Below are 21,827 nucleotides of genomic sequence, written 5' to 3'. Positions count from 1 at the left end.
ACTTTTTTTTAAATTGGTTTAAACATTAAACAGCTGTTATATCCTGGTAAGGAAAAAAAAACAATAAAGAAAACATACTGTAACTTTAAGCCATTCTTGACTGTAAGCCAAAGAGAACCCTGTTGAAATAGATTGTTCCATGTCTGCAGAGAAAACAGTCAGGAGGTGGAAAATCAGAGCCATGCACTGGGGAGCGGTGCCCGTGGCAGGCGGATGGCCATCTGTGTCATCGCTAAATCTCAGCAGGTGGATACGTGCAGTTATGGCACCTTCCAGTCGACAGCTGGCACCTCTGCCAAATATTTTGTGGCAATACATGAATGCAGAGATGACCACAAGAATGTGCTACGCATGCTCTGCTGAGGTCTGAGTTAACTGTCTGAAGCCAAGAGAAGCTCTACAGAGACTGCTGAGGACACACGCTGCATAATGCAGCTTTTGACAACTCAGTGACTCAGAGGAAAACCCAGGACGCTCATTATAAAATGCGGTAAGATCACTTCTAAAAATGAATTTCCACATTCCCTCTTTTGCTTTTGTTTCTTGGTCAGCTCAGCGGTAGCTCCTCGTTCTAGCTCAGTGGAGCTGTTCTCTCCATCCCAGGCTCTGAGTTCCATCCCCAGACAATGCCAGATTTTTCATGCCCTTCTCCATCCCACTGGCAGAAATATCCTCCACCATGCTGGCCTATGGACTGTGTGGATCAGGGCTGTGAGGTGCAGGTGCCTTGGGCTCACTAGCAGTTCCATGATGTTTCCACAGTAAGACCATCACCACGCTATGCTGGCCTAGGGCAGAGGTTTCTTGGTAATCTGAGCTGCAGATTTGAGGGAAAGTGAGAAATGGGTGTAGAACACGATCCATCTCTATGCCTGTGCCCTTATCAATTGTAAAAGTATATGTTTCACTCACCATCTCTGGGATCAAAGAAAGAAACACACACTAAGGTATACAATGTACAGACTTCGGTGTTCTCTCCTTTTCGAAAGTCAGGTCTACAGGTCACACCAGTATGAACTTCGCTAACCCTAAACTACCTTCTTTTATTTTGTGTAAGAAAAAGGAAGAAGCAAGAAAATTCAGCCTAACATTACTGCTCTCTTCCAGCTTGCCCCACTTCTCAGTACATCTACAGGTTGGAAGAGGCTCTGCTCTGTATTTAGGGATGCTCTCTAGCCTAGTCAAATCCAAGCCACTACGGGTAATTTGCTATAGCAATTACGTGCCAAAGAACTTCCTCTGGGAGCAAGAGACAGTCAACAGCCAGCAAGGCTCTCTACAAGGAAGGGATTATGTCCTGGACCAAAAATTTGCTTTCAACAGAGCCTTCTTCTCATGCTTATACTATAACAGAAACAACTGCTGTGCTTCAGCCACTCCCTCTAAGTGCAGTTGCTCCATGCTCACTTCTCACACTGAGGGAAGCAGGAATTGCACTGCAGAGCTACACGGGCCTCTTCATAGCAATTCCAAACACTCATGGATGAGTACAGAAACACTCTAGGCTTTAATCTGGACTATAACACTCCCATCTGAAATAACTGAAATGTGCATTCAATTCTGGGGGAGAATCACCTGGTCAGCTCCTTATTGCCAAACAGATAAGTGGCTCCAGCTTTCTTTTTTTTTTTTCTTCCTTGAGCCAATTTTTGGTCCTTAAATCTGAGCTAATTGCTTACTGTGCTAGTGTTGAATGCTATGTTCAGCCCACTGAATGACCAGTGGAAGAGTGAAGGTACAAACTCAGATGGCACTTAATACCAAAATATACTTTTGCTATGCCTGTGGCAGAATAAAGTGAAATTCCATGAATAAGTGAATATAAGCCAATGATATGTATTGCTTTGTTTCCCATACACAGGTCTTGAATTAAACACTCCCAGGTATCAATAGTCATTGAAAGTATTGTCCCTAAAGGGATTTTTTTTTCTCAGGGAAGCAAAGTTTCTGCAGGTTAACTATTCATAACTTGAAGTAAGGATTCCACTCTGTCAAGTACCATCGACGTCCACAGTAAAAGCAGTATGATCACTGTACATGAATGGCTTTTTAACTACATCTGACATTGCTTTTACTTCTCAAAAAAAGCTTATCAGAACATAGCAATAATATGTTTTAGAATTAATTTTTGCTTAGCATATTTACAGCATGCCTTAAACTCCATTTTTGTCCGAAGACAGAGAGGAAAATGCACTATACCAGTGATACGTGGACTGTTTATTTCCTCATCATCACCAGAATCAGACCACAAAGGACTTATAAATCCAGCATGCAACCTTAAACACTGTAAAAATATCCAAAATGGGAGAAGGCCAGATTGTGAATTCCATGGAGTTTTGCTAGCTGAAGATGTAATCCAAATTTAATATATATTGTAGTCTGTTTATCTATCTAAGAGAGGCTACAGCTTGAGATAACCTTGCCAAGACCATCAAGTGATGGAATCTAAATATTTTGAATGTGATGATTAGACCACTAACATATTCTCTCTTGCTAATAGTTTCTTAAGTTTCATTTTATTAAATATATACTGCAGGGAATAATCCTGCAATGGCAATGGAAGTAACATAAAGAGCAATTACTTCAAGAACCTCTACATCTCATGTTTCCTTGATTCCAAATGGATATCATTTTAATCTATTGGAGAGTGCAAACTATAGCTGATAATGGTAAACCTTGTGTTATTTTTCACTGGGGCCAAAAGCCAATCAACTAAAATTCTTCCCAAAGTGACTTTATAACTTAGTTATAAATCTTGGGGGAAAACGAAGAATAAAAGGAGAAAGAAAGAGGTTTATGAAATACATGCTAAGAGGCTCCATCTGTGAACAATAATTCTGTAAATGGACATTGTTTTACCTAATCAATCAAACTTGTTAAACACAACAGAAATCCTTGATGTGTGTAATGGAGGAAAAGAGCAGCTGCTTAGGTCATTACTGGAAATTTTCCTACTCTCCAATAAACATTGCCCTTTGCCCTTCCAAATTTCTGATCATGTTCTAACGTGTACATCAGAAAGAGAGGAACCATGCATTCAATTCCTGTTTTTCCTTACCAGTGTAAGACAGGAAAATCAATCTGTTAGAATCACAGTCTTTCCACTGGTGGTATACATTTATACTCTGCAATATTTAGGTTTTAGAAGCAAGACTTTTAAATATCATGGCTTATGTCAATTATTGCAAAGCAAATGTCCACTGTGATCCAAAGCACAAAGTCTTCTAGGTATAGCCAGACTTGAGTTAGCCCAGTCCTTTTCCGCTGTTGGCGAATGTTGCCTGACAGTTAACACTCACTTCAAATTATGAATTTACTTACTATGAGCAAGCTTTTCCAAGCCAGAAGTGTAATTATGGTTGCAGAATTCAAATTGCTCTTGCTATCACCTTCTCTGACCAAGCAGAGGAAGAATTTTGTCCAAGCCTACAATTACAGCTAATTATAATTCCAGCTTTTATTTATTTAATCTCATTACACAGAAGGTCTTCTTGACTTCCACAAATGATAAAAATAGTAGCTCATCCACTTTACATTTCAAGAGACCATGGCCTGACTTCAGATGTGCTGATAAGCAACTGGCTACCCCTACTGACATCTAGTAGTTACAGTTGGTGACTTAGCACTACTGGAAAAAATTGCTTGTTTGGGTAGTTTAGTGAGGATTTAAATGCCAAATGTTGTGTTTTACTTAGCCAAAAGTCTTAAAATCAATGAACTACAGCAGTATTTCTGCTAAGTCTCCCTTGAATACACTGATGAAATGAAGAGGCTCTTTTTATAAAACAGCTGCTTGGGGATTTCTTTAGGGGTGTCAAGGGTTTTGTTTTGTTTTGTTTTAAATATGTAAACAAAAAATACAACAGTGCACCAGTGTCTGTTGGAAGAAACCATCATCGTTCCTGTTGGTGTGGGGCCAAACAATTCAAGAGGTCTTCAGTGAAAGCCCTTTATATACCACATAACTGCTCCCTCAGAAGGAAACGTGTCTTCCTACAAGTACTCTGTGCCAAAGGCAGTGTATCCAAAAAAAGACTAGACGTTCTCTGTGGCCTTCATGCTGTATACAATAGCTTCTTGCAGCCACAAGTGATAACATCATCTATGCCTGTGGCACCTGGCTTTCTGCAGAGCCCTCTGCTGAAGACCTGCCCCGCTGGCAGATCAGATGCAGAGTAGAGTTCCCATCATCTCTCTCTCCAGAGTGGCTGCACAGAAATACATATTGCAAGGATGACTATACTAAAGTCAAAGCTGATTTTACATCCTAGAGCAGAGAGAATTATTAATAATATCTTATTATGACCTAATGTAAGGTTGATCTTGAGGGAAGGGCTGTCCTTTTTTTCCTTTTTTCCTTTCTGCACAGATTTTCTTATGTATTTTCCTGTGGATGTGGAAAGGGAAAACAATTCTATGTCAGACAAAAGAAACTGGAAGAAATGCTTTACTTACTCTTGTCATTTATGCCATGTCAAAAAGAAAGAAAATGCTGCAAAAAGAAAAACACTTGAATATTTTATCCTTGGAATTACTGAAATTCTTTTTGCTTATTTCTGCAGAAAGAATGGGGAAGACCAGTCTGTCTGCAGGCAGGAAATCTCATGAGCAAGGTATGTACCTTTTGGGAGGGTGTAAAAAAGATATTAAAAAGCAGAGAGCATTGAGCATCTGTACAAATCAGCAGGGCTACATGTAACACAGCTCCTATCAGCTGAGTTCACACTTGGTCACTGATCAGAATGAAACCCTGCCTTTTCCCTGGGAGCCAGTGCCTGCATTGTAGAGGCATGTGGGCCAGGCCAAGCAAACACAAGCTGTGCTGGGCAGTACTGTGCCCCACCTGAAACTTCACAACATCTTTGCTCTTCTCTGTGTATTTGCTGTAGTTTACAACAACTACTTTTTTGAGGGAAGGAAAGCTTCCAAGTTTTTCTGATCTGCAATTTGCCTCATGCTTAATACTTTGACAACCTGAGGGCTCTTGGTGGAGACAGTGAAAAGAGGAGAACAATTTTCTTGTTGGCTCGTTTTGGAGGCTCCTCTGAAAATAGGAAAGCACTGATTATTTTTGTTTATACGTGCTTCTTCCTCTGTAAACAGTTGATTAACTGCTCTTAGCAATAAAAGTTTAGATCAACCAATGAGCAGCTAATAGTAACTGGCTAGATTTGCCTAAAAATAATATGCATTCATATAAAACTAGAGTCAGTACACCACAACAGCGTATTGGTCAATATGTTAAAAATAAATAAATAAATAACCAACAGATTCATTTCAGTGAAAAAACTCTGCTTTTCAGCTTGACTAATCCTGTATAATTTTCTATCCTCTGTAAGTCTTGACTTAAAAGCACATATAATATGGTAAAACAGATTCTATCGTGATTTCAGGTTCAATCTTAAATAGGGATAAGAAAAGATAGCAAAATTTTGAATTTTCAACAAAGATGTTCATTCTTTCCTCAAACAATAAATCTATAAAGATCAAATGGCAACACTTAATATTTTGAAAGTAGATAATATGAAATGACAGGTAGCAAAAGTTAAAAGTATGAAGACTGCCCTGAAAGTATTGCCCCCTATTTTATGATGTTGGCCCATGACGTCAGAGGTGGATGTTGGTGGTATTGCAGTAGAGGTTGAACCTTTCCATCAATATTCTGTTACATTTTTTTGCCATGGGACAGATAGCAGCAGAGGGGCAATCTGGCAGAATGGCATCTGACATGGAACAGTGAATGAAGCAAAGGTGTGTCACTGAATTCCTCCATGCAGAAAAAATGGCAGCAACTGACATTCAACGACACTTGCTGAACATTTCTGGAGACCAACAGTGGATGTGAGGACAGTGAGGCAGTGAGTGGTGTGTTTCAGCAGCAACGAAAGCAATGTGAAAGACAAGTCATCGGATGGGCATGCACAGCTGTCACTCTGGGAAATGAAGTGTCTCGATCAGCTCATCCAAGCAAACTGGCAGATTACAGCCAGAGAATTATGTACAGAGCTGAATTTTGTCTTTAATATGTTGGAAATGATGGTGGCAATGATGGAATATCACAAATTTTGCATCAGGTGGATCCTATGAATGCTCACACAGGAACAGAAAGAACACGTTATGCAGGTCTGTCAGGTCCTACTGAACTAATACTGAGGGTGACAGTTTCCTGAATCGCATTATTACTGATGCCAAGACGTGGTGTCACCACTATGAGCCGGAGTCAAAATGGCAGCCCATGGAGTGGTGACATTTGAGTTTCCCAATGAAGAAGAAGTTCAAGACTCAGCCCTCTTGTAGCAGTATGGCTATTGTACAACTCCTTCATAAATTCATTTAAGCATTTCAAAACTCCACACAGCACAATATCTTTGGCTTCCTGAGTGTTTTCAATCTATTTCCATTGAGTAGATTATGTCCTCTTCAAGAGATAGCTGTTGCTAGTAATAGGGTATTCATAAACTAAATGCTTTTCACTCCATAAATGATCAAGTTACATCTTTGTGCCAACCACGACTGTTGATTTGAAATGATAACCAAGATGTCTTGTTATAAGACTGTTTTTCATCAAATACCAGTTTTCAGGGTATGTGGGGAGAAAAATGTAATTTCTCCAGCTCTGCTGAGAGCCTCTTGTAGTATTACAGATGGAGGTAGGAAACAGGGCCAGAATGTTTTGCCCATCAAGGTTTCATAAAGATACCAAGGACTGTTTCCTCAACTACTACAAACAGCCTAGGCCTCCTGAACATGCGTATATGACTAATACAGATGATTCAAATCTGGTTCAGTTTGGAGAAGCACTCAAAAAGCTGAGTTACATAGCTAAACCAATCATGTTCTTCAGATTTCAAATCCCATACAGGCTTGACCTTTTTCATGCAACGTACAGCCTATAAATAGCCTCTGTCTCCCAAGAAACACTTTTAAGAGAGTTCTGTTAATATCTTCTTTCCCACCTGACCACTTTGTACATATGTACAATGAGTTGTTGTGTGTGTCCATGCAGAAAGAACAAACATTACTGCAACTGGTCTGGAAAGACTTTTGTTAGAGGAAGGAAAGAGGCAAACAAAGCACAGAAGAAAAAAAATCCTGTTGGAGAGCACAGGGAGTACAAATTTGTGTGCACAGTGATCATCTGGTCCCTAACCAAAGGGGCCGCTGCTGCCCTGAGACTTCATGCACTCAGAGCTGCTGTGAACAAAATCCCCAAATCACTGCAAAAACATAGCTGTAAATACTATGACTACAGGTCCCAAAGGAAAAATTCATTTATATGCTTTTGAACAAGATGGAGCTAAAATAGAAGCAAAATAGCACTCCCTTGTAGAAACATGTTTTTTTAATAATGAAAAATAATTAGCAAAGTTAAGTGGCTTAGCATGTTAACTGTATCCTCAGCAGAGTGCAATTATTGTCGTCTTTAGGTTTCCAAAGGCATCAGTCTCCTGTTGGGTGCTGTTGTAAACCCAGTTACTGCCCTGTACGTCTTAAAGGCACTCAGCAATTTGCAATGCCCTCAACCTGTCTCTGTTGGCTTTGCATCTGACTGTAAATTGCATAATGGAACAAGAACCATCAGCATGCCAAACAACATAAACTGGCACGAAATTGAATCAGTTCAAAACTGTCTAATCTTAGCATCAGGACATACCAAAAAGATACACCAAACAAAACATTTTCTTAAAGCACATCACATGCTAAACTCTGGACATTTATGTTTCTCAAATACTCCTGGGTGATAAAGATAAGCAAAGACATTTTTAAGAGTTTGGTCTTGGTGCTCTGTAATGGACACAGCTCATTCATTTTTCAGGTCAAGGACCCAGAGTTACATACTCAGCTTTTAAAACACAGAGAGATGTTGCCTCTAAAAGACTAGGAAGAGGGCTTCTTTGATGTAGGGTGACGGAAAAGGTCAGCCCAGTAATCAGGGCTCAGAAGACTTGCAAAAGACAAGAAAATGTGAAGCAGCTATGAAGTTACGGGGAATGGAGCTACAGTGTTATTCACTTGGCAAATGGAGGAAAAGTTTTTAGGTCACTCACTTTTCCATCTAGTCCTTTCAGGTAAACAGCCTGCATCAAGGCTTTTTCTACCCTTTGTCCATTTGTCTCCTTTTCATCCTCGTCCTTCTTCTCCAGCTTTTACTTCTATTCCCAGGCCTGTACCCCCTTTAGAGCTTCCTTCCATATCTCATCCTGCCTTTTATCTGCTGTGTCTACACTTACACTTTATAAGAAATACTTACTGATAGTCCTATCTCCAGCCAAATTCTCCTCTCTTTCTAAACTGCTTTCCATAATTTACATTGTGTTTGATACCTACACACAGTTCTCTCACTCCCTGCTTCATTTGTATCTGTCCTGATGATGGATTGTGAGTTGTTAAAGATCCGTTAGGACCTCCTGAAATTCAGGCCTCCCATTCACCGTAGTATAACAAAAATGGTTACAGGTAAGTACTCATGTCTCCACTTTCCACATCTGTTACCTTACCAGAAAACTCGATCTTAGCTATGTGCTAAAGATGCTCCTTTTACCCACATCTTTTCTATTTTTATCTTCTTATTTTTACCTTCCAAATTATGGAGTGACAACATCTTGTGATATATTCAATTTAATTAGTTCACAGGGGCCAGAAACTCCTCCACAGCCCATAACAGTCCTCTGGCTGACTCGGCCTGATGGCTGAAAGGGTAAGTACCCAACTACATGGACTACAGGAAGATCATAGAATCATAGAACCATAGAATCTCACAGGTTGGAAGATTCTTAAAGCCCGTCCAGCTCCAACCCCATGCCATGGGCAGGGCTGCCACCCACCAGCTGAGGCTGCCCAGGGCCCCATCGAAACCTGGCCTTGAGTGCCTCCAGGGATGGGGCACCACAGCTTCTCTGAGCAGCTGTGCCAGGGCCTCACCATCCTCTGAGTAAAGGATTTACTCCTAACATCTCATCTAAATTTCCCCTCTTTTAATTTAAAACTAAAATTATATCAGACTCTGTAAAAAAATCATTCTCCCCACTGCTTATGAATTCCCCTTAACTACTGGAAGGCCACCAGAGCCTTCTCCAGGCTGAACAAGCCCAACTCCCTTAGCCTTTCTTCATAGGAAAGATGCTCCAACCCTGGATTTGTGAGGGAGATCTGACTGTTTTCCTCCTAGGTTCAGCAGCATCGATGAATCACCTGATCCAGGCCCTCACTGTCACCTCCAAGTGCAGGGAAATCCCACATGTGGTGCAGCATCGCATACCACCTTCCCAGAGGTGTTCATACTGCTGTGGACATAAATACTGTTCTTGCCACTTGCTTTGAGTGTGGGGAAGACAGACAGACTTCTAGCTTGCTGTATATATGTGCTAAAGACATTATAAAATCCTTGGGGGAAATTATTTCTGTTTGTGACCTTCAGGGAAGAGCTTAAACAGGAGCTACTCTGTGCCAAAGGAGCTCTTAATGACAGGAGTCTAGTGGGCTGCCTTATCTCTAGCACTCACCCCAGCCTCCTCTTTCTGGCTAGGGCACTGCAGGGCTTGAGTACTCCATGCTGTTGCTGTAGAATGGCAGAGGGAGAGGAAGGAACAGAAGCATAGGGTGAGGGCCAGCGTATTGCCTGTGTAGTTCAGCAGCATTAATGTGACACAGCAGTTAACAGAGTTATTGAATCCCAGCTCATTATTTAATTCCTCAGCATATCAATGCATTACCTAACTACTATCTGTCTTACTGAGTTTGTGCTAGATCTCCATAATGTCTTTCATTTCCTATTGGCTGGATTATAGCATGTCTCTGAATACCATTCCTAGGAATAAGCACAGAAAATTTGCCAGCTCAGTTCAGTCATAGATATGAGCCTGATTTGAACCTATCACTTGTTCTACCTGCTCCTATATTTTCTGCATACTGAGCAAAAACTTCTTTCCTCAGGACTTGCTGAAATCATTTAAATTATCTTACTTGTCAGTTGATTCATCAGTTTTGTGGGGGTCAGCTGAATGAGGAAGAAGTGAAGCAAGTTAGTGCAGAAAATGAAAGTCAATGTCCTTTTAAAAAAGGCACTCACACATTTAAGTGACTGAAAAATATCTTCTTATCCCTTCTAAAATCCGTTACTCTTACATTTATCATAGTCAGGCATTACACACTGGCTTTTCCTGAAAAAAGAATGTATAGAAAACTCTAAGCTTCATTATATTTCACTTAGAAAGCAGTTAAAGTTCACCAGAAATGAGAGTCACTCTAGTCTTGTTTATTACAAAGAATACTTTTTTTTTTTTTTTAACATTATTCATGGAATACTACTTTATCTCTGAAAAAATATAGTGACTTAAATTCAGCTGTGAGTTAACTAGTAATGCAGCTTTGTAGTTATAAAAATGGGCATGATTTGTGATTTTAGAATAAGTCACAACAATGGGGAAAATATAAGTAGATGTTGAGTATTGAAAGTGCTGGTCCACAGACATGAAGAAAATCTTGATTTGTGTTTACATGTAGAAATTTTCAGAAGGTTCTCCATTATATAATTCCATTCTCTTAAATTTCTTCTGGCAAATTTTCCCCTAAAAATCTCAACCCAGTTTTCCACTAGAAAAAAAATGTTGACCTAGAGAAAAGATAAGGATATGAAACTCTATATAAGAAGATATCTGTAAACAAAAAACAATTTTCATTCTTCAGAAATGGGGATAGAGAGAAAAGCTGAACCTCCTCTTCCATATCAATCACTTCATATGGAACGTGCACTTAATAATGTTTTTTTGAAATTTTAACTAGTTGCTTTACTAGTGATTAAATAGGTCTGGTTCAGAATAAAGTGAAAGCTGCTGTCCTCAGCAAGCAGCCATTTTCTGTTAACAATGACAAGATAAGCAGCAAGAAAATCAGAGGTGGAGCTTTTTTAAAACTTGTCAGATTTTTTTTTCATGTAAGCAAAGCAATGTATGGGGGGGGGCAACAAACCATTGTCATAGGCAAACTTGAGAAATTCAGTGCTGGAGTTAGAAATTAGTTACACACATATACTTTTTTTTTTTTTTTTGTCATAGCTGTATTATTGTGATTGACTCGACAAGAATCTAAAGCACATAATCCATTTGTGGATAAAGAATCTACTAATGTGTTTAATCGACACTGAGGAAATCACAAGATCTTACAAATGGCTTATGGTGACTGTCTAAGAGTTCATCTGTTCCTCTGCAGCCGAACCCCCCTGATTTTGTCATCAGATTTGGAAGGTCATAAGATCATGTGTGTTTGTGTACTTGTTTATTTAAGCAGAAAAAATACTACCATTGGGCTGTAGTTTATTTTAATTCACTGCTGCAGTACACAAAGGGAGTGCAAGAGGATTGTACCGACATTACGTTCCCTCAACATATATTGATGATCTTCTAACTGTTTCCCAACCTGTAATTATATAGCAACCCATGGAATTGACATAACTAATCACAAACATGTCAGAGACTTAGATTCTACTTGAAACTAGAGGTAAGGAACTCTGGTGATTTTTATTTATTCTGAAATTAATGATCCAGCTTTAGCTCACTTTTGCAAAGTCCTCATTTTATTCTTTTACACCTTTGGTAGAAATTTTTGAAGAATTGAGCTTTGATATCTTTAGTTTAGCCATAATCGCTGCCAACTCCTTTGAGCATTCTCAAGTTCCTACACTTCAGTAATTCCCTGGAAGTCAACAGCAATATTAGCATGTCTAAATCTTGGCAAGTTTCATTCCTGAGACAACTTAACAAGCCAAATGATTTTCTAAAGAGCCAAGCAATTGGTGGTTACAACATAGTTCAGCAACATAGCATTAAAAGGACAGGCATTGTTCCTAAAATCTCTCACCCACTACCAAACAAGAATTGAGTGTTCCCAAAGGCAAAGTGACTGCAAAATGGCAGTTGCTCCAGCTGGAACTGGGACCTGGGACTTTATGTCTGTTCTTACTGCTCTCTACCCAGCACCTGAACAGTTAGTTGAATGAGGCTGTGTGCACACAATAAAGAAGATAAACCTAAGAGTGCAACTGTACAATACAGCTAAGCCAATCTAGCAGCTAGCTACCTCCAAAATGGCCCAACCTCATTGCCTATGCCTGCTTCTCCTATTAGGAAGATGTGACAACGTAATCTAATCCAGCTATGAAGCGCAAGGCTGGCAGAACTTTAATCCCTTTAATCCTGTGGAAACAATGGGATTGCTTGCTGCCCTCCTAAAGCTGTTCACTGCCGGGACAGTGGTAGCCCATAGAACAGGGGGAACGTGCAGGCACAGGAAGACAGGGCAGAAGAGTGCTCCTTAGGGTATTGTCAGATCTTCAGGTAGCCTTAGCTCTATTGCTAAACCACACAAATACCTACAGGCATACTTTTAATTCATCCTGTCAAGAAGTGCAAAACAACATGCGCTGTTTGCTAGTGGGCAGTTGGAAAACATCCTTCACTTTCCCTCTGTTTTGGGTATCTGCCTTTCTACCTCGCATTGGTGCTTCTTAGCATGCAGCACATATGCCAGGAATAATTACACTCATCCAGGTCCAGTTCTAAGGGAGCAGAGCTGGCTTCTTTAAATCAAAGGCATACTAATGCCCATTCACAGCCCTGACTACAACAGGCTTGAATTATCTTACACGTGGCATTTCCACATAGGATTTATCCAGGCTGTTCTATGTTCAATACAGCAAAATGTTAATCAACACATGCAATTAATTAGCGTCTATACATGGGGCCTGGAGCCTTAATTAACATTCCTCTCTAATTAAACTATCACTGATGATTCCAAGTCTCAGGTGAAACTGAGTGTCGGAAGTTTTTAGTGCTTGATCTTCCACCCCCCTATCTCCCAGGGCTTCAAAGCAAACATTAGGTCCATTTCCCAAATAAAATGGAGCTTTGCCATTCTCCTTAATATCCTTGGCTTTATTTCCTGTAGCAAAGATCCTGAACTTAGCAGTTTTGTGTATTTCATTGTCCCTTGATGTCATTAGGTCCTGCAATTTAGTTTTATAAAAGGCTTAAGAAGCTAGTCCATGGTTTTTCAGTGTTAGAAAGTCACTGGTTTTATATTTGAGGTGTTTCACAAAGATGAGGAAAGACAACCTCTGTAGCAACATACAATTACCTTGTAAATCCAGTCACTCTACTGAACAGCCTTCATTGTAAATTTTTTGCTACCCTGTCACTCATAGTCAATTTCTCTTCTTTAAAAAGATCCTTTTGCTGTGTTACTGACCTCATTTGTATCTCCTGTTGTATTTTTGTCACATATCCCCCAAGAATTTCAACCTCTGAAAAGGAAACTAAGCGTAAATCTATCTAAACCTGCATTTGTAAATTAAAAGCTCTTTCCTCAAAAACAGCATGATTTTATACAGCCAAAAATCTAAAAGTGTTCTAAGTTATTGCAGGAACTCACATGTTAGTATACTGCACTTTGATAAAAATGTGGACATTTCTTTTCAAAATTTAGGGTAGACAGAAGCCTGCCCAGCCATCTCATGTGATGAACAAATGTGTCCAAATATTAGATAAAGTACTTGGAAAACTACCAGACTGAGATGATAAATAGTGAGGAAAGAAGTATTTACTTCTCGGTTCTCAGCCAAAGTTCTTGTTACGTATAAGAGCATGATGATTTGATAGCTAACATCAACCTTTAAAGTCCAGGTGACTGATTTGCTTTATTAGCTGTGTTATGACCTCCTTCAAAGGGTCTGCCTTAGGGTCAAACTGATAATAATAGGTCACTAAAATTAAATTTTCAAAGATACTGAATGATCAGGAATATCTAGAGGTTTCTTACTTTTATAGGGTTATATATGGTGAAGAACACCTAATTTCAGCTGTGCAATCTGAAAAAGTTTCCCATACTCAAGTTTTCTTTCCTCTAAAATGAAGACCATAGCATATCTTTATCTCTTAGATGAAATGCATGTTGAGAAATATGCTTGGGAATTTATTACAGATATGCAAAAATCTTTGTATAAAAATGTATGCTGGTTTAGATCATTATGTTAGTAAATTGTGTGTCATATAAAGAAAACTGATTTGGTCTAGATAATAACTTCCGCTGATTTGCAACTTGCTAACAGTTTTGAGATTTTGATTTTAGTCTTTGAAACTGTGAAAAATAAATATTTCAAAATCTTGTAGATTTGCATAAGGTGGGGAGACGAATTTCCTTCTCATCTCCTCTGCTTATCTCTATCTCCATGTGAACTGTCATTCACCTTTTAGCTCATCTTTATTTTATAGGTATTTCACCTTTTGATAGTTCTCTACAGCTATCCAGACTTAATAGGTTTCATCACAGCTTGCTACTACAGTGCTGCATCAAAAGGAAAACAAAAGTTTAGGTATAGTAATTAGTATATTGCATCAGAATGAGGGAAAGTAACAACATATTACAAAATCTGGCTGGCATACAAGACTATGCCTGCAGTTTGATACGGTATCATTGTAACTTACAATCAGTAAACAACTTTGAAAAGGATTTATTTTTTCAGGTCTTTTTTTTCTGGAAAAAAGAAAGTAAATAAACCAACGACTTTTAGTGTTTGCTGCCTTTGAAAGGATATGAGTTAATAGAAAAGATTGAAGACTAAATATGTTTTATCCACTAGCTTAAATCTTATTGAAATATAAAAACAGCCTTCAAGCAACCATTCCTCTAGGCCTTTGGGTGTGCCATTTGGGGCACTTTTCATTACTTTCTTCCTAAAAAGGCTCTTGGACAACAGATTTTGACTGGCAAGCAGATGTGGCAGAGTGGAGGGGCTGCAAAGTAGGTTTTCAAGGTAGGAGGGAAAATGTGTGAAAGAGATGGGCTGTTACTCATGGTTAGGAAACGTTTACGCTGTTTCATGGTCCAAGCATGGCAAAAGATTTAGATGAAAGGAGTGGATGGAGGTACCTCCTGTTTTTCTCCTGTGACCTACCACAGTACAAGAAGCAACTTCTGTGTGAGCAGACAAAGACAGGTTTAGGCCTAGTGTCCCCTTAATGCAGACTGTTCATGTGTGACACTCATTACGCAAAAAACGCTGGGCTGAAGGCAGTCAAAAGGACTTTCCTCATTTGGCTGCGTCTTGTTACTGCTGTTAACCTACTGTTTGCAAGGGCTTTGTATCTTTGTCTCCCTGTTTTGGATAACAGTCACCTTTCAAGTGCTTATACTTGATTTTCAGCAGTGCGGTTAAGCACTATTTGTGATTACTCAGCATTTTCTAGGGCAGGATGCAGTGGATCACCTTTAGCAGTAAATATTTCTTAAGAGTTGTAAAACAATACCTGCTTGGAGTGTTCCAGTTAAGCCTCCTTGTTGCTGAAGTTGATTGATGGAGTCATCAAAGGACACGGATCCCTGCCCCTCTTTTATAAGCATTTCCTACGCGATTTTTTAGGGACTTAATTGTTGAGTCAGTGTTATATTAAAGAGTCTCCATAGCTGCAGGTCTTAGCTCAGCATGTTCATCAGTCACTGACCAAGGGAAATTTGCTGTCTCTGTGTATTTGAATGTGGAGTACTCTTGCTTCGTACTCCACACAAAATCTCTATTTCATTCTGACTGCAGTCAAAGTCAAGCATGAACTCTTCTAGTCCAAAACTGACTTACGTTTTCTTAAAAGACAGCCATAGCTAGACTGAGAAAGTATTGGACAAGTTTCTAATGAGAAAGCACCTCAAAAGCACTGTCATGAAGAATCATATAAGATCAGTGGTTAAGGTGGGTGACTGAAGGAACCAGCAGCCTTCTCCAGCAAGTAGTGGCTGAGGTATTAAAACTTGAAAAAAAGAAAAAAAGTAGAAAGATTGGAATGGTAACCCCACATATCCTCCACCCTCCTGTCTTCACTGAGGGATGATCCCTCAAAAATAAGGAAAGACAAAATGTCAAATTCTGCTACTCCATTCTATACCTGCTAAGATGAGGGAAAAAAGGCAACATGTTTTGTATGAACTGACAGCTGAGGTATAGGCTTTTTGCAGGACAGATAAGTAGCAGTCAGTTTGAATCTTTTTGATATCCTCCTGCTACTCAGTGTCAAACATTTTAGTTTGACAGCAACAAGCCCTGGTAAAATGTCTAAAGGCATTTATAAATGCCTCCTTTTCTTTGTAAATATTTTTGTTGGACATCATGATGCAGGGACATGATGGGTCCCATCTGTGATAGAAATCTTGCCTGTACAAGGGTAAGTATGAGCCTAATCCAAGTAACCAAAAACTTTGACACTGACTCAATCATTTCAAATTCACACAATGTGTGAAAAAAAGAAAACCTATGTGTTGCACCAACCTACCTAGAGCTTTCTGGAACTCCCCAGGTTCCAGCCCTGAAAATTAATTTCCTCTTGCCCCTTAAAACTTTATTCCATGTTGGGACATGATCTGCATGCATATTCCCTCCATTTTACCTCTATCTTCCTCTGTTCCTTTGCCATGTATCTCAGATATTCCCCAATTTATTACCAGGAAACCAACAGGTGCTTGACAGATGGCAATTTGCCTGCTATTAATTACTGAGAAACTGCTCACTCAGAGATCTTATCCGTTCATTTTCTACTCCTTATACTAATTGGCATTCCTGATTGGTGATAAGGAAGAAGAATAATTAGATATAGATGGAGCATTTTGACTGATGTAATCTACACAGTAAATACCTGTACAGCAACAATCACAACTGTGCAGGAGCCGGCAGGAAGATTTGCATAGAGGTTGTCCTTGGTTTTCAGAGGCAGAGAGCTGGTGAATTATCATACACCTTTCAAGAGCTAGCTGGGATATCCACGAAAGCCGGAAGGTATCATTTTTAAAGGTGTTAATTAGCACTGCTGAGGTCCATTCTCCAATGACCAGTGCCTTCAGGAACAGAAAGCTTCCAAAACCCTGTAAGGGAATTTACACAGGCCTCTTTTTGGAAGCAAATGAAGTGATGATAGTGGCAGCCAATCGTTCCACAGCTGAGCAGCACCTGAACACACTTCCCACCACTCTCCTCCCAAAGGGGCAACCCCTGACATCCCTGCAGATGCTATTTCTGCACTGGCTCCGTGTAGACTCTGAAGGTGGCAGTCTCCAAGACATGCAGGATTCTGGGTGTACTGGCACTCCGCCTGTCAAGCCCAGGCTCTGCAGAGTGGTGACATCTGCTGTGCTAACATGAGTCAAGGGAGATCCCCACCAGGCAAGACGGCAGAAATGAACAACAGATGGGGCTGTTCAGGAAAAGGAATGTATCTCAACAAGAGCCTCCAGAAATATTTCTTTTATGAGCAAAGATTAAAGTCCTTTAATTTGTTATGGGAAAAAAAAAAGAAAGATATTATATTGGGTAACTGTTTTAGACTTGTCTGCTATGATAGATGTATAATGAATAAAAATCTGGAATTTGTCTAGTCTAGACAAAAAGAGTTTTCTAATGCTGACACTTGGGATTTTAATGAAAATGGAAGTAGCATTTTGCTGGAGCTTGTGTGTTTGCAAGGGAAATGCAACACACTGTCAAGGTTAACGGTGAGAAAGCAGAACCAGGAGGATCCTGGCCTACAGGCTTGGAGATCTGTGTAAATGATGTCTCAGGTTTGCTAATACTCATTCACACTTTCAAACAAGTTTCTTGTCTGTATGTTCACACCCTTTCTGCTTTGCTTTTCTGTGACTCTTTCCCTGAGCAGCGTTGCTGACTAGAGCTTTGCTCCTAATGGCAAATTCAAGGCCAGTTGTGGGGGCTTCAGCATAACATCAGGTTCCAGCTCACATCCAGGAATACTCTCCTGAGAAGGGCAATTCTGAGTACCTGTTTCAGCTCATTTTGAAGTAGAAATATATCATGCGATCATATACACTCCCATCAAAGCAGCTTCTTTCTTTACCTCTTTTCCTTTTTTCCCACTTTGCAGCCTTGTATCTGACATCAGGAACCTGTCCCACTGCAGATTCTTCACAGAGAAGAAAATAGTCACACTTTTGAGCCTTGCTGTTTGCCAAAACAAGCAGGCACTACATCTACAAGCTGTTATAAACAGCTACTGCTAGCAACTAAGTTTTCCTTCAGCAAATGGACCAAAGAGAGGTGAGGATTTGGCTTCTTCAGTAACTACTTCATGACTTCTTTTTTGTGTTTTTTCTTTCCTTCCTAATTCTTTTAAATTAAATTACATTATTCACACTTAAAAAAAAATCAGTTGACTCATTCTTTCTGCAAAATTGACGTACTATATTTTTTAAAAAAATTAAAAAAGCCTCTACTGTTTGGGTGTTTATGTTACAAAAATCTCTGGTCCTTGGCCTATGGAGTAATCCTTACAGGATGAGAATTTTTCTGCTTGGTAAGTTCTAGCTTTGGGTGATTTTTCACAAACGCTGCTGGAACACTCATTCACTCTAAAGGTGACAACAGAGGCCACATGACTACTGCCACAAAACAAAACAAAACTGTTTTAAAAAGATAAAGTAGTCCACATGGTAATGAGTTCCTACAGATGTGTGTAGTCCTGTGTTATGGAATAACTGAAGATCTAAACACCACGCAGTACTTCTTTACTCTGCAAGTGACGGAGCACTGCCACGGGTTGCCCAAAGGCTGTGGGGTTTCCTCCCTGGAGATCTCCAAAGCTGCATGGACGTGGCCTGGGCACCCTGCTCTGGGTGTCCCTGCTGGAGCTGGGGGTGGGCCTGACAGACCCAGAAGTCCTGCCAACCTCAGCCAGCCTGTGGTTTTCTGATTCTGTCTGGCCCTTAGTACATTTATGGATTTAGCGCTGAAAACAAGTTGAAAATAAACTCACAGTGAAGCAGAGAGATGCAGTTTATTTTGGGTGAAATAAGGGCATTTGCTTAACTTCTTGGAACATCTCAGTTTTGTCCCGAAATTTTCTGTCTCCCCTTCAAATATATATATCACTCATCCTTGCTTCTTCAGAGAGACATTTACACTGGAGAGAAGCCCTTACTGGTGATCCTGAGACACTGATTCCCCTGATGCTGAGGGTTCAGCAGCACTTGAAGCTTCCCACCTAAGTGCTTTACCATCCTTTAACTTGAACTCCTTAATTCTGATCTTCCTAACTTGCTTCGTCTGTGCTTTCTCCACAGCTAAATGCACTACAAGGGAATCTTTCAGCCAAATACTTGTGCTTGGCCTTTCTGAATTTCTTCTTGACTGCATGAGAGAGAAGGACAGAGCAGAGAAACAATTCCCAGGCTGCCATCCAGAACATTTCTGCCATGCTGCTCAGGGGCCTGCCCTCTGTGCCAGAACACATGCTATGTGGTTTGCTCTCCTGACAACATCAGCAGGTCCTGAGGGCAAGTCAGTTTGTTCCCTTCCCGCACATCCTTTATTGACCTCACTTATTCTTCAAAAAAGAGACTACTATCAATCTCTTCATGCTCTGTAAGCAATAGTCTGGGGACTTTATTTCATTCCAGACCTCAAGTTGAATGAAAATCTAGACATTAATAGTGCCTGAGACTATATGGAGTAAAAACTGGTATATACTCCGTTTGATATTTCAGAGAGGCAGTGTTTTGGGATTTGTTTTTTCTCCAAGCACATTCAGTCTTTAAGTGAACCAGAGTTTTCCAAGTGTTTGGCTCCTGGCCTAAGGCCAGTGCAGCGGAAATGAGATGATCACAGTGGTAATAATATGTACGTTGGAACCTTAGTCAGATTTGGTTGTTCTATTCTTAGCTTATCTGTCCATATGGGCTTTCAAAAGAGAAGAAAGCAGTATGGTAACAATTTTCTTGGAAAGGTAACTAGTTTCTTAGTCAAAAGGATTAAGGGGTATGTTCAACTTTCATCCAACTGTTAAAAAATAAATAAAATATTGCCTACCAGTGTAAAATTAATCAGCTCTGACTGAATGTCACATTGCTGGGTAGCCAGGCATAGGCTGGGAGTTTTCAAATTTGGTTTTCTTTCAGTTTCCTTTCATTGTATCAGTTGAGATACAATGCCAGCAGTGGCATACTTGGCAGGGAAGTCCTCCTTCCTTAGTGATTGAAGGCTGAGAAGTGGAAGTAACTCTGACCGATTACAAGTGCCCCTTCCTCACGCAGCCCTCGCCGTGTGCTGAGGACTGGGCTGGGACAATGCACACCAGCAACAAAATGAGGCGCAGAGCTGCTCCCGTTCACAGCTTCCTCTTAGAGAAGATCAGCTGCATTTAAAAGAAAACAAAAGTTGATCCTTCTGTGATCATGATACTTCAGATTCGATTCTGTGCATTGACGGTACAATTAAAGCACAGAATAACTTACCTTTGTGAATCCAACATCAACTTTTCATTTTTCAGGCATCCCAGTTTCTCCATGAGAATATCTAAAAGACTTTGGGGAAAAAAAAAAGCCAAGAATAACTCTGACTGCTAAAATATAACTGTCAAGACACAATAATTCACTTTTCTATGCCTATCTTTTGATTTTCAGCAATGAAAGTATACAAAATTAGCAGAAATTACCAAAACTTCTCTTAATTTCCCTGATCAAGAAATTTAGTAATTCAAGATCTCTTATCTATTTTCATCCCAACAAACTTAGTTTGACATCGTTCATCTGCCTTGAATGTTGGTTTTCCATACAGCTATGCTTTACAGTTGCATGCATGGAAGCTTTCATAAGGTCACACCTCAGCCTGAATGAAGTTAGTAATACTAAAAAAAGATCCTGTTGACACATAGGTTTCACCTCAACTAATCTCTTTTTCATGAATAATATTGATTTCTGGAAACAGTGTTAGAAAATCTAAGTATTTCATATCCATAAACTATTTCAACATTTTGTAATAACATTTCAAAAGGAACCAATATGGTCAACATTCAATTTGTATGCATTTATTTATTGAAGCTGAGATCTTCCTAAGTTAGAACTTGGGAAGACAGTTTTTGAGTATGTTCGATATCCTATTTTTTTTTTTTCAGAACAGTAGATATTTACAGAAATAGAAGTTGTCATTTTGCAAAGATGTCTCCTAACTGCTATCATTACTTGCTAAAATATTGCTGACACAGAAATACAAAGCACATTCATGCTGGGGGAAAATAATACTGAAAAGGATTAGCCATGGTGCAAATGCAAGTTGCTGCACTTGGGCCAGGGCAATCCCAGGTATTTATGCAACCTGGGGGAAGAACTCCTTGAGAGCAGCCCTGCGGAGAGGGACTTGGGGGTCCTGGTGGATGATAAGCTGGACAAGAGTCATCAGCGTGCACTGGCAGCTCAGAAGGCCAACTATGTTCTGGGCTGCATTAAAAGAGGAGTGGCCAGCAGGGAGAGGGAGGTGACTGTCCCCTTCTACTCAGCTCTTGTGAGGCCCCATCTGGAGTACTGCATCCAGGCCTGGGGCCCTCAGTACAAGAAAGACGCAGAGCTCTTGGAATGAGTTCAGAGGCCATTCTATGATTCTATGATTCAATGGTTTTGCTCTGTATTGCGGTTTCATGGATACCTGCACAAACTGCTGGACGCTGGAAAAATATGGCCTTCACATTTTGACACATGCTTTCCTCAATGAGCTATTTAGGTTTATATCTTACAGAGAGAGACAGTGCCACCAGCCATGACTGGCTGATCACAGTGAGGAGAAAATCTTGCATTTTGTATTAAAAATTAATCTTACCATAAGAAAGGAAAGTATTGGAAGTGTTTTTGAGTCATTACAACAAACAATTCATCAGTATACAACAGGTTTGAGAAAATGATGTTGGATGGTTGCCAGGTTGGATGCTGGCACAGCTGCTGGGGATCTTCTTGGGAACCATTTCCTCACCTTGGCTTAGGGAGGCCTCAGGTGCAAGCCCAAATATCACCCT

The 21,827-nt window shown here is 40.0% G+C and overlaps 1 long non-coding RNA gene across 2 annotated transcripts; it reads left to right on the top strand.

Annotated features, from left to right (window-relative positions):
* Positions 105-19,866, top strand: LOC110390085. Of its 2 annotated transcripts, none has more exons than XR_002433530.1 (5): positions 105-490; positions 4,563-4,613; positions 8,628-8,698; positions 17,913-18,085; positions 19,108-19,866. It is a non-coding gene; the product is annotated as an uncharacterized LOC110390085 (long non-coding RNA). The 2 variants fall into 2 exon arrangements; XR_002433529.1 differs by having other exon boundaries at positions 106-490; positions 9,170-18,085.

The sequence above is a fragment of the Numida meleagris genome, chromosome Z, assembly GCF_002078875.1.
Source record: "Numida meleagris isolate 19003 breed g44 Domestic line chromosome Z, NumMel1.0, whole genome shotgun sequence".
In the NCBI taxonomy this organism is placed as follows: domain Eukaryota; kingdom Metazoa; phylum Chordata; class Aves; order Galliformes; family Numididae; genus Numida; species Numida meleagris.
This window is presented reverse-complemented; position numbering and strand designations above follow the sequence as displayed.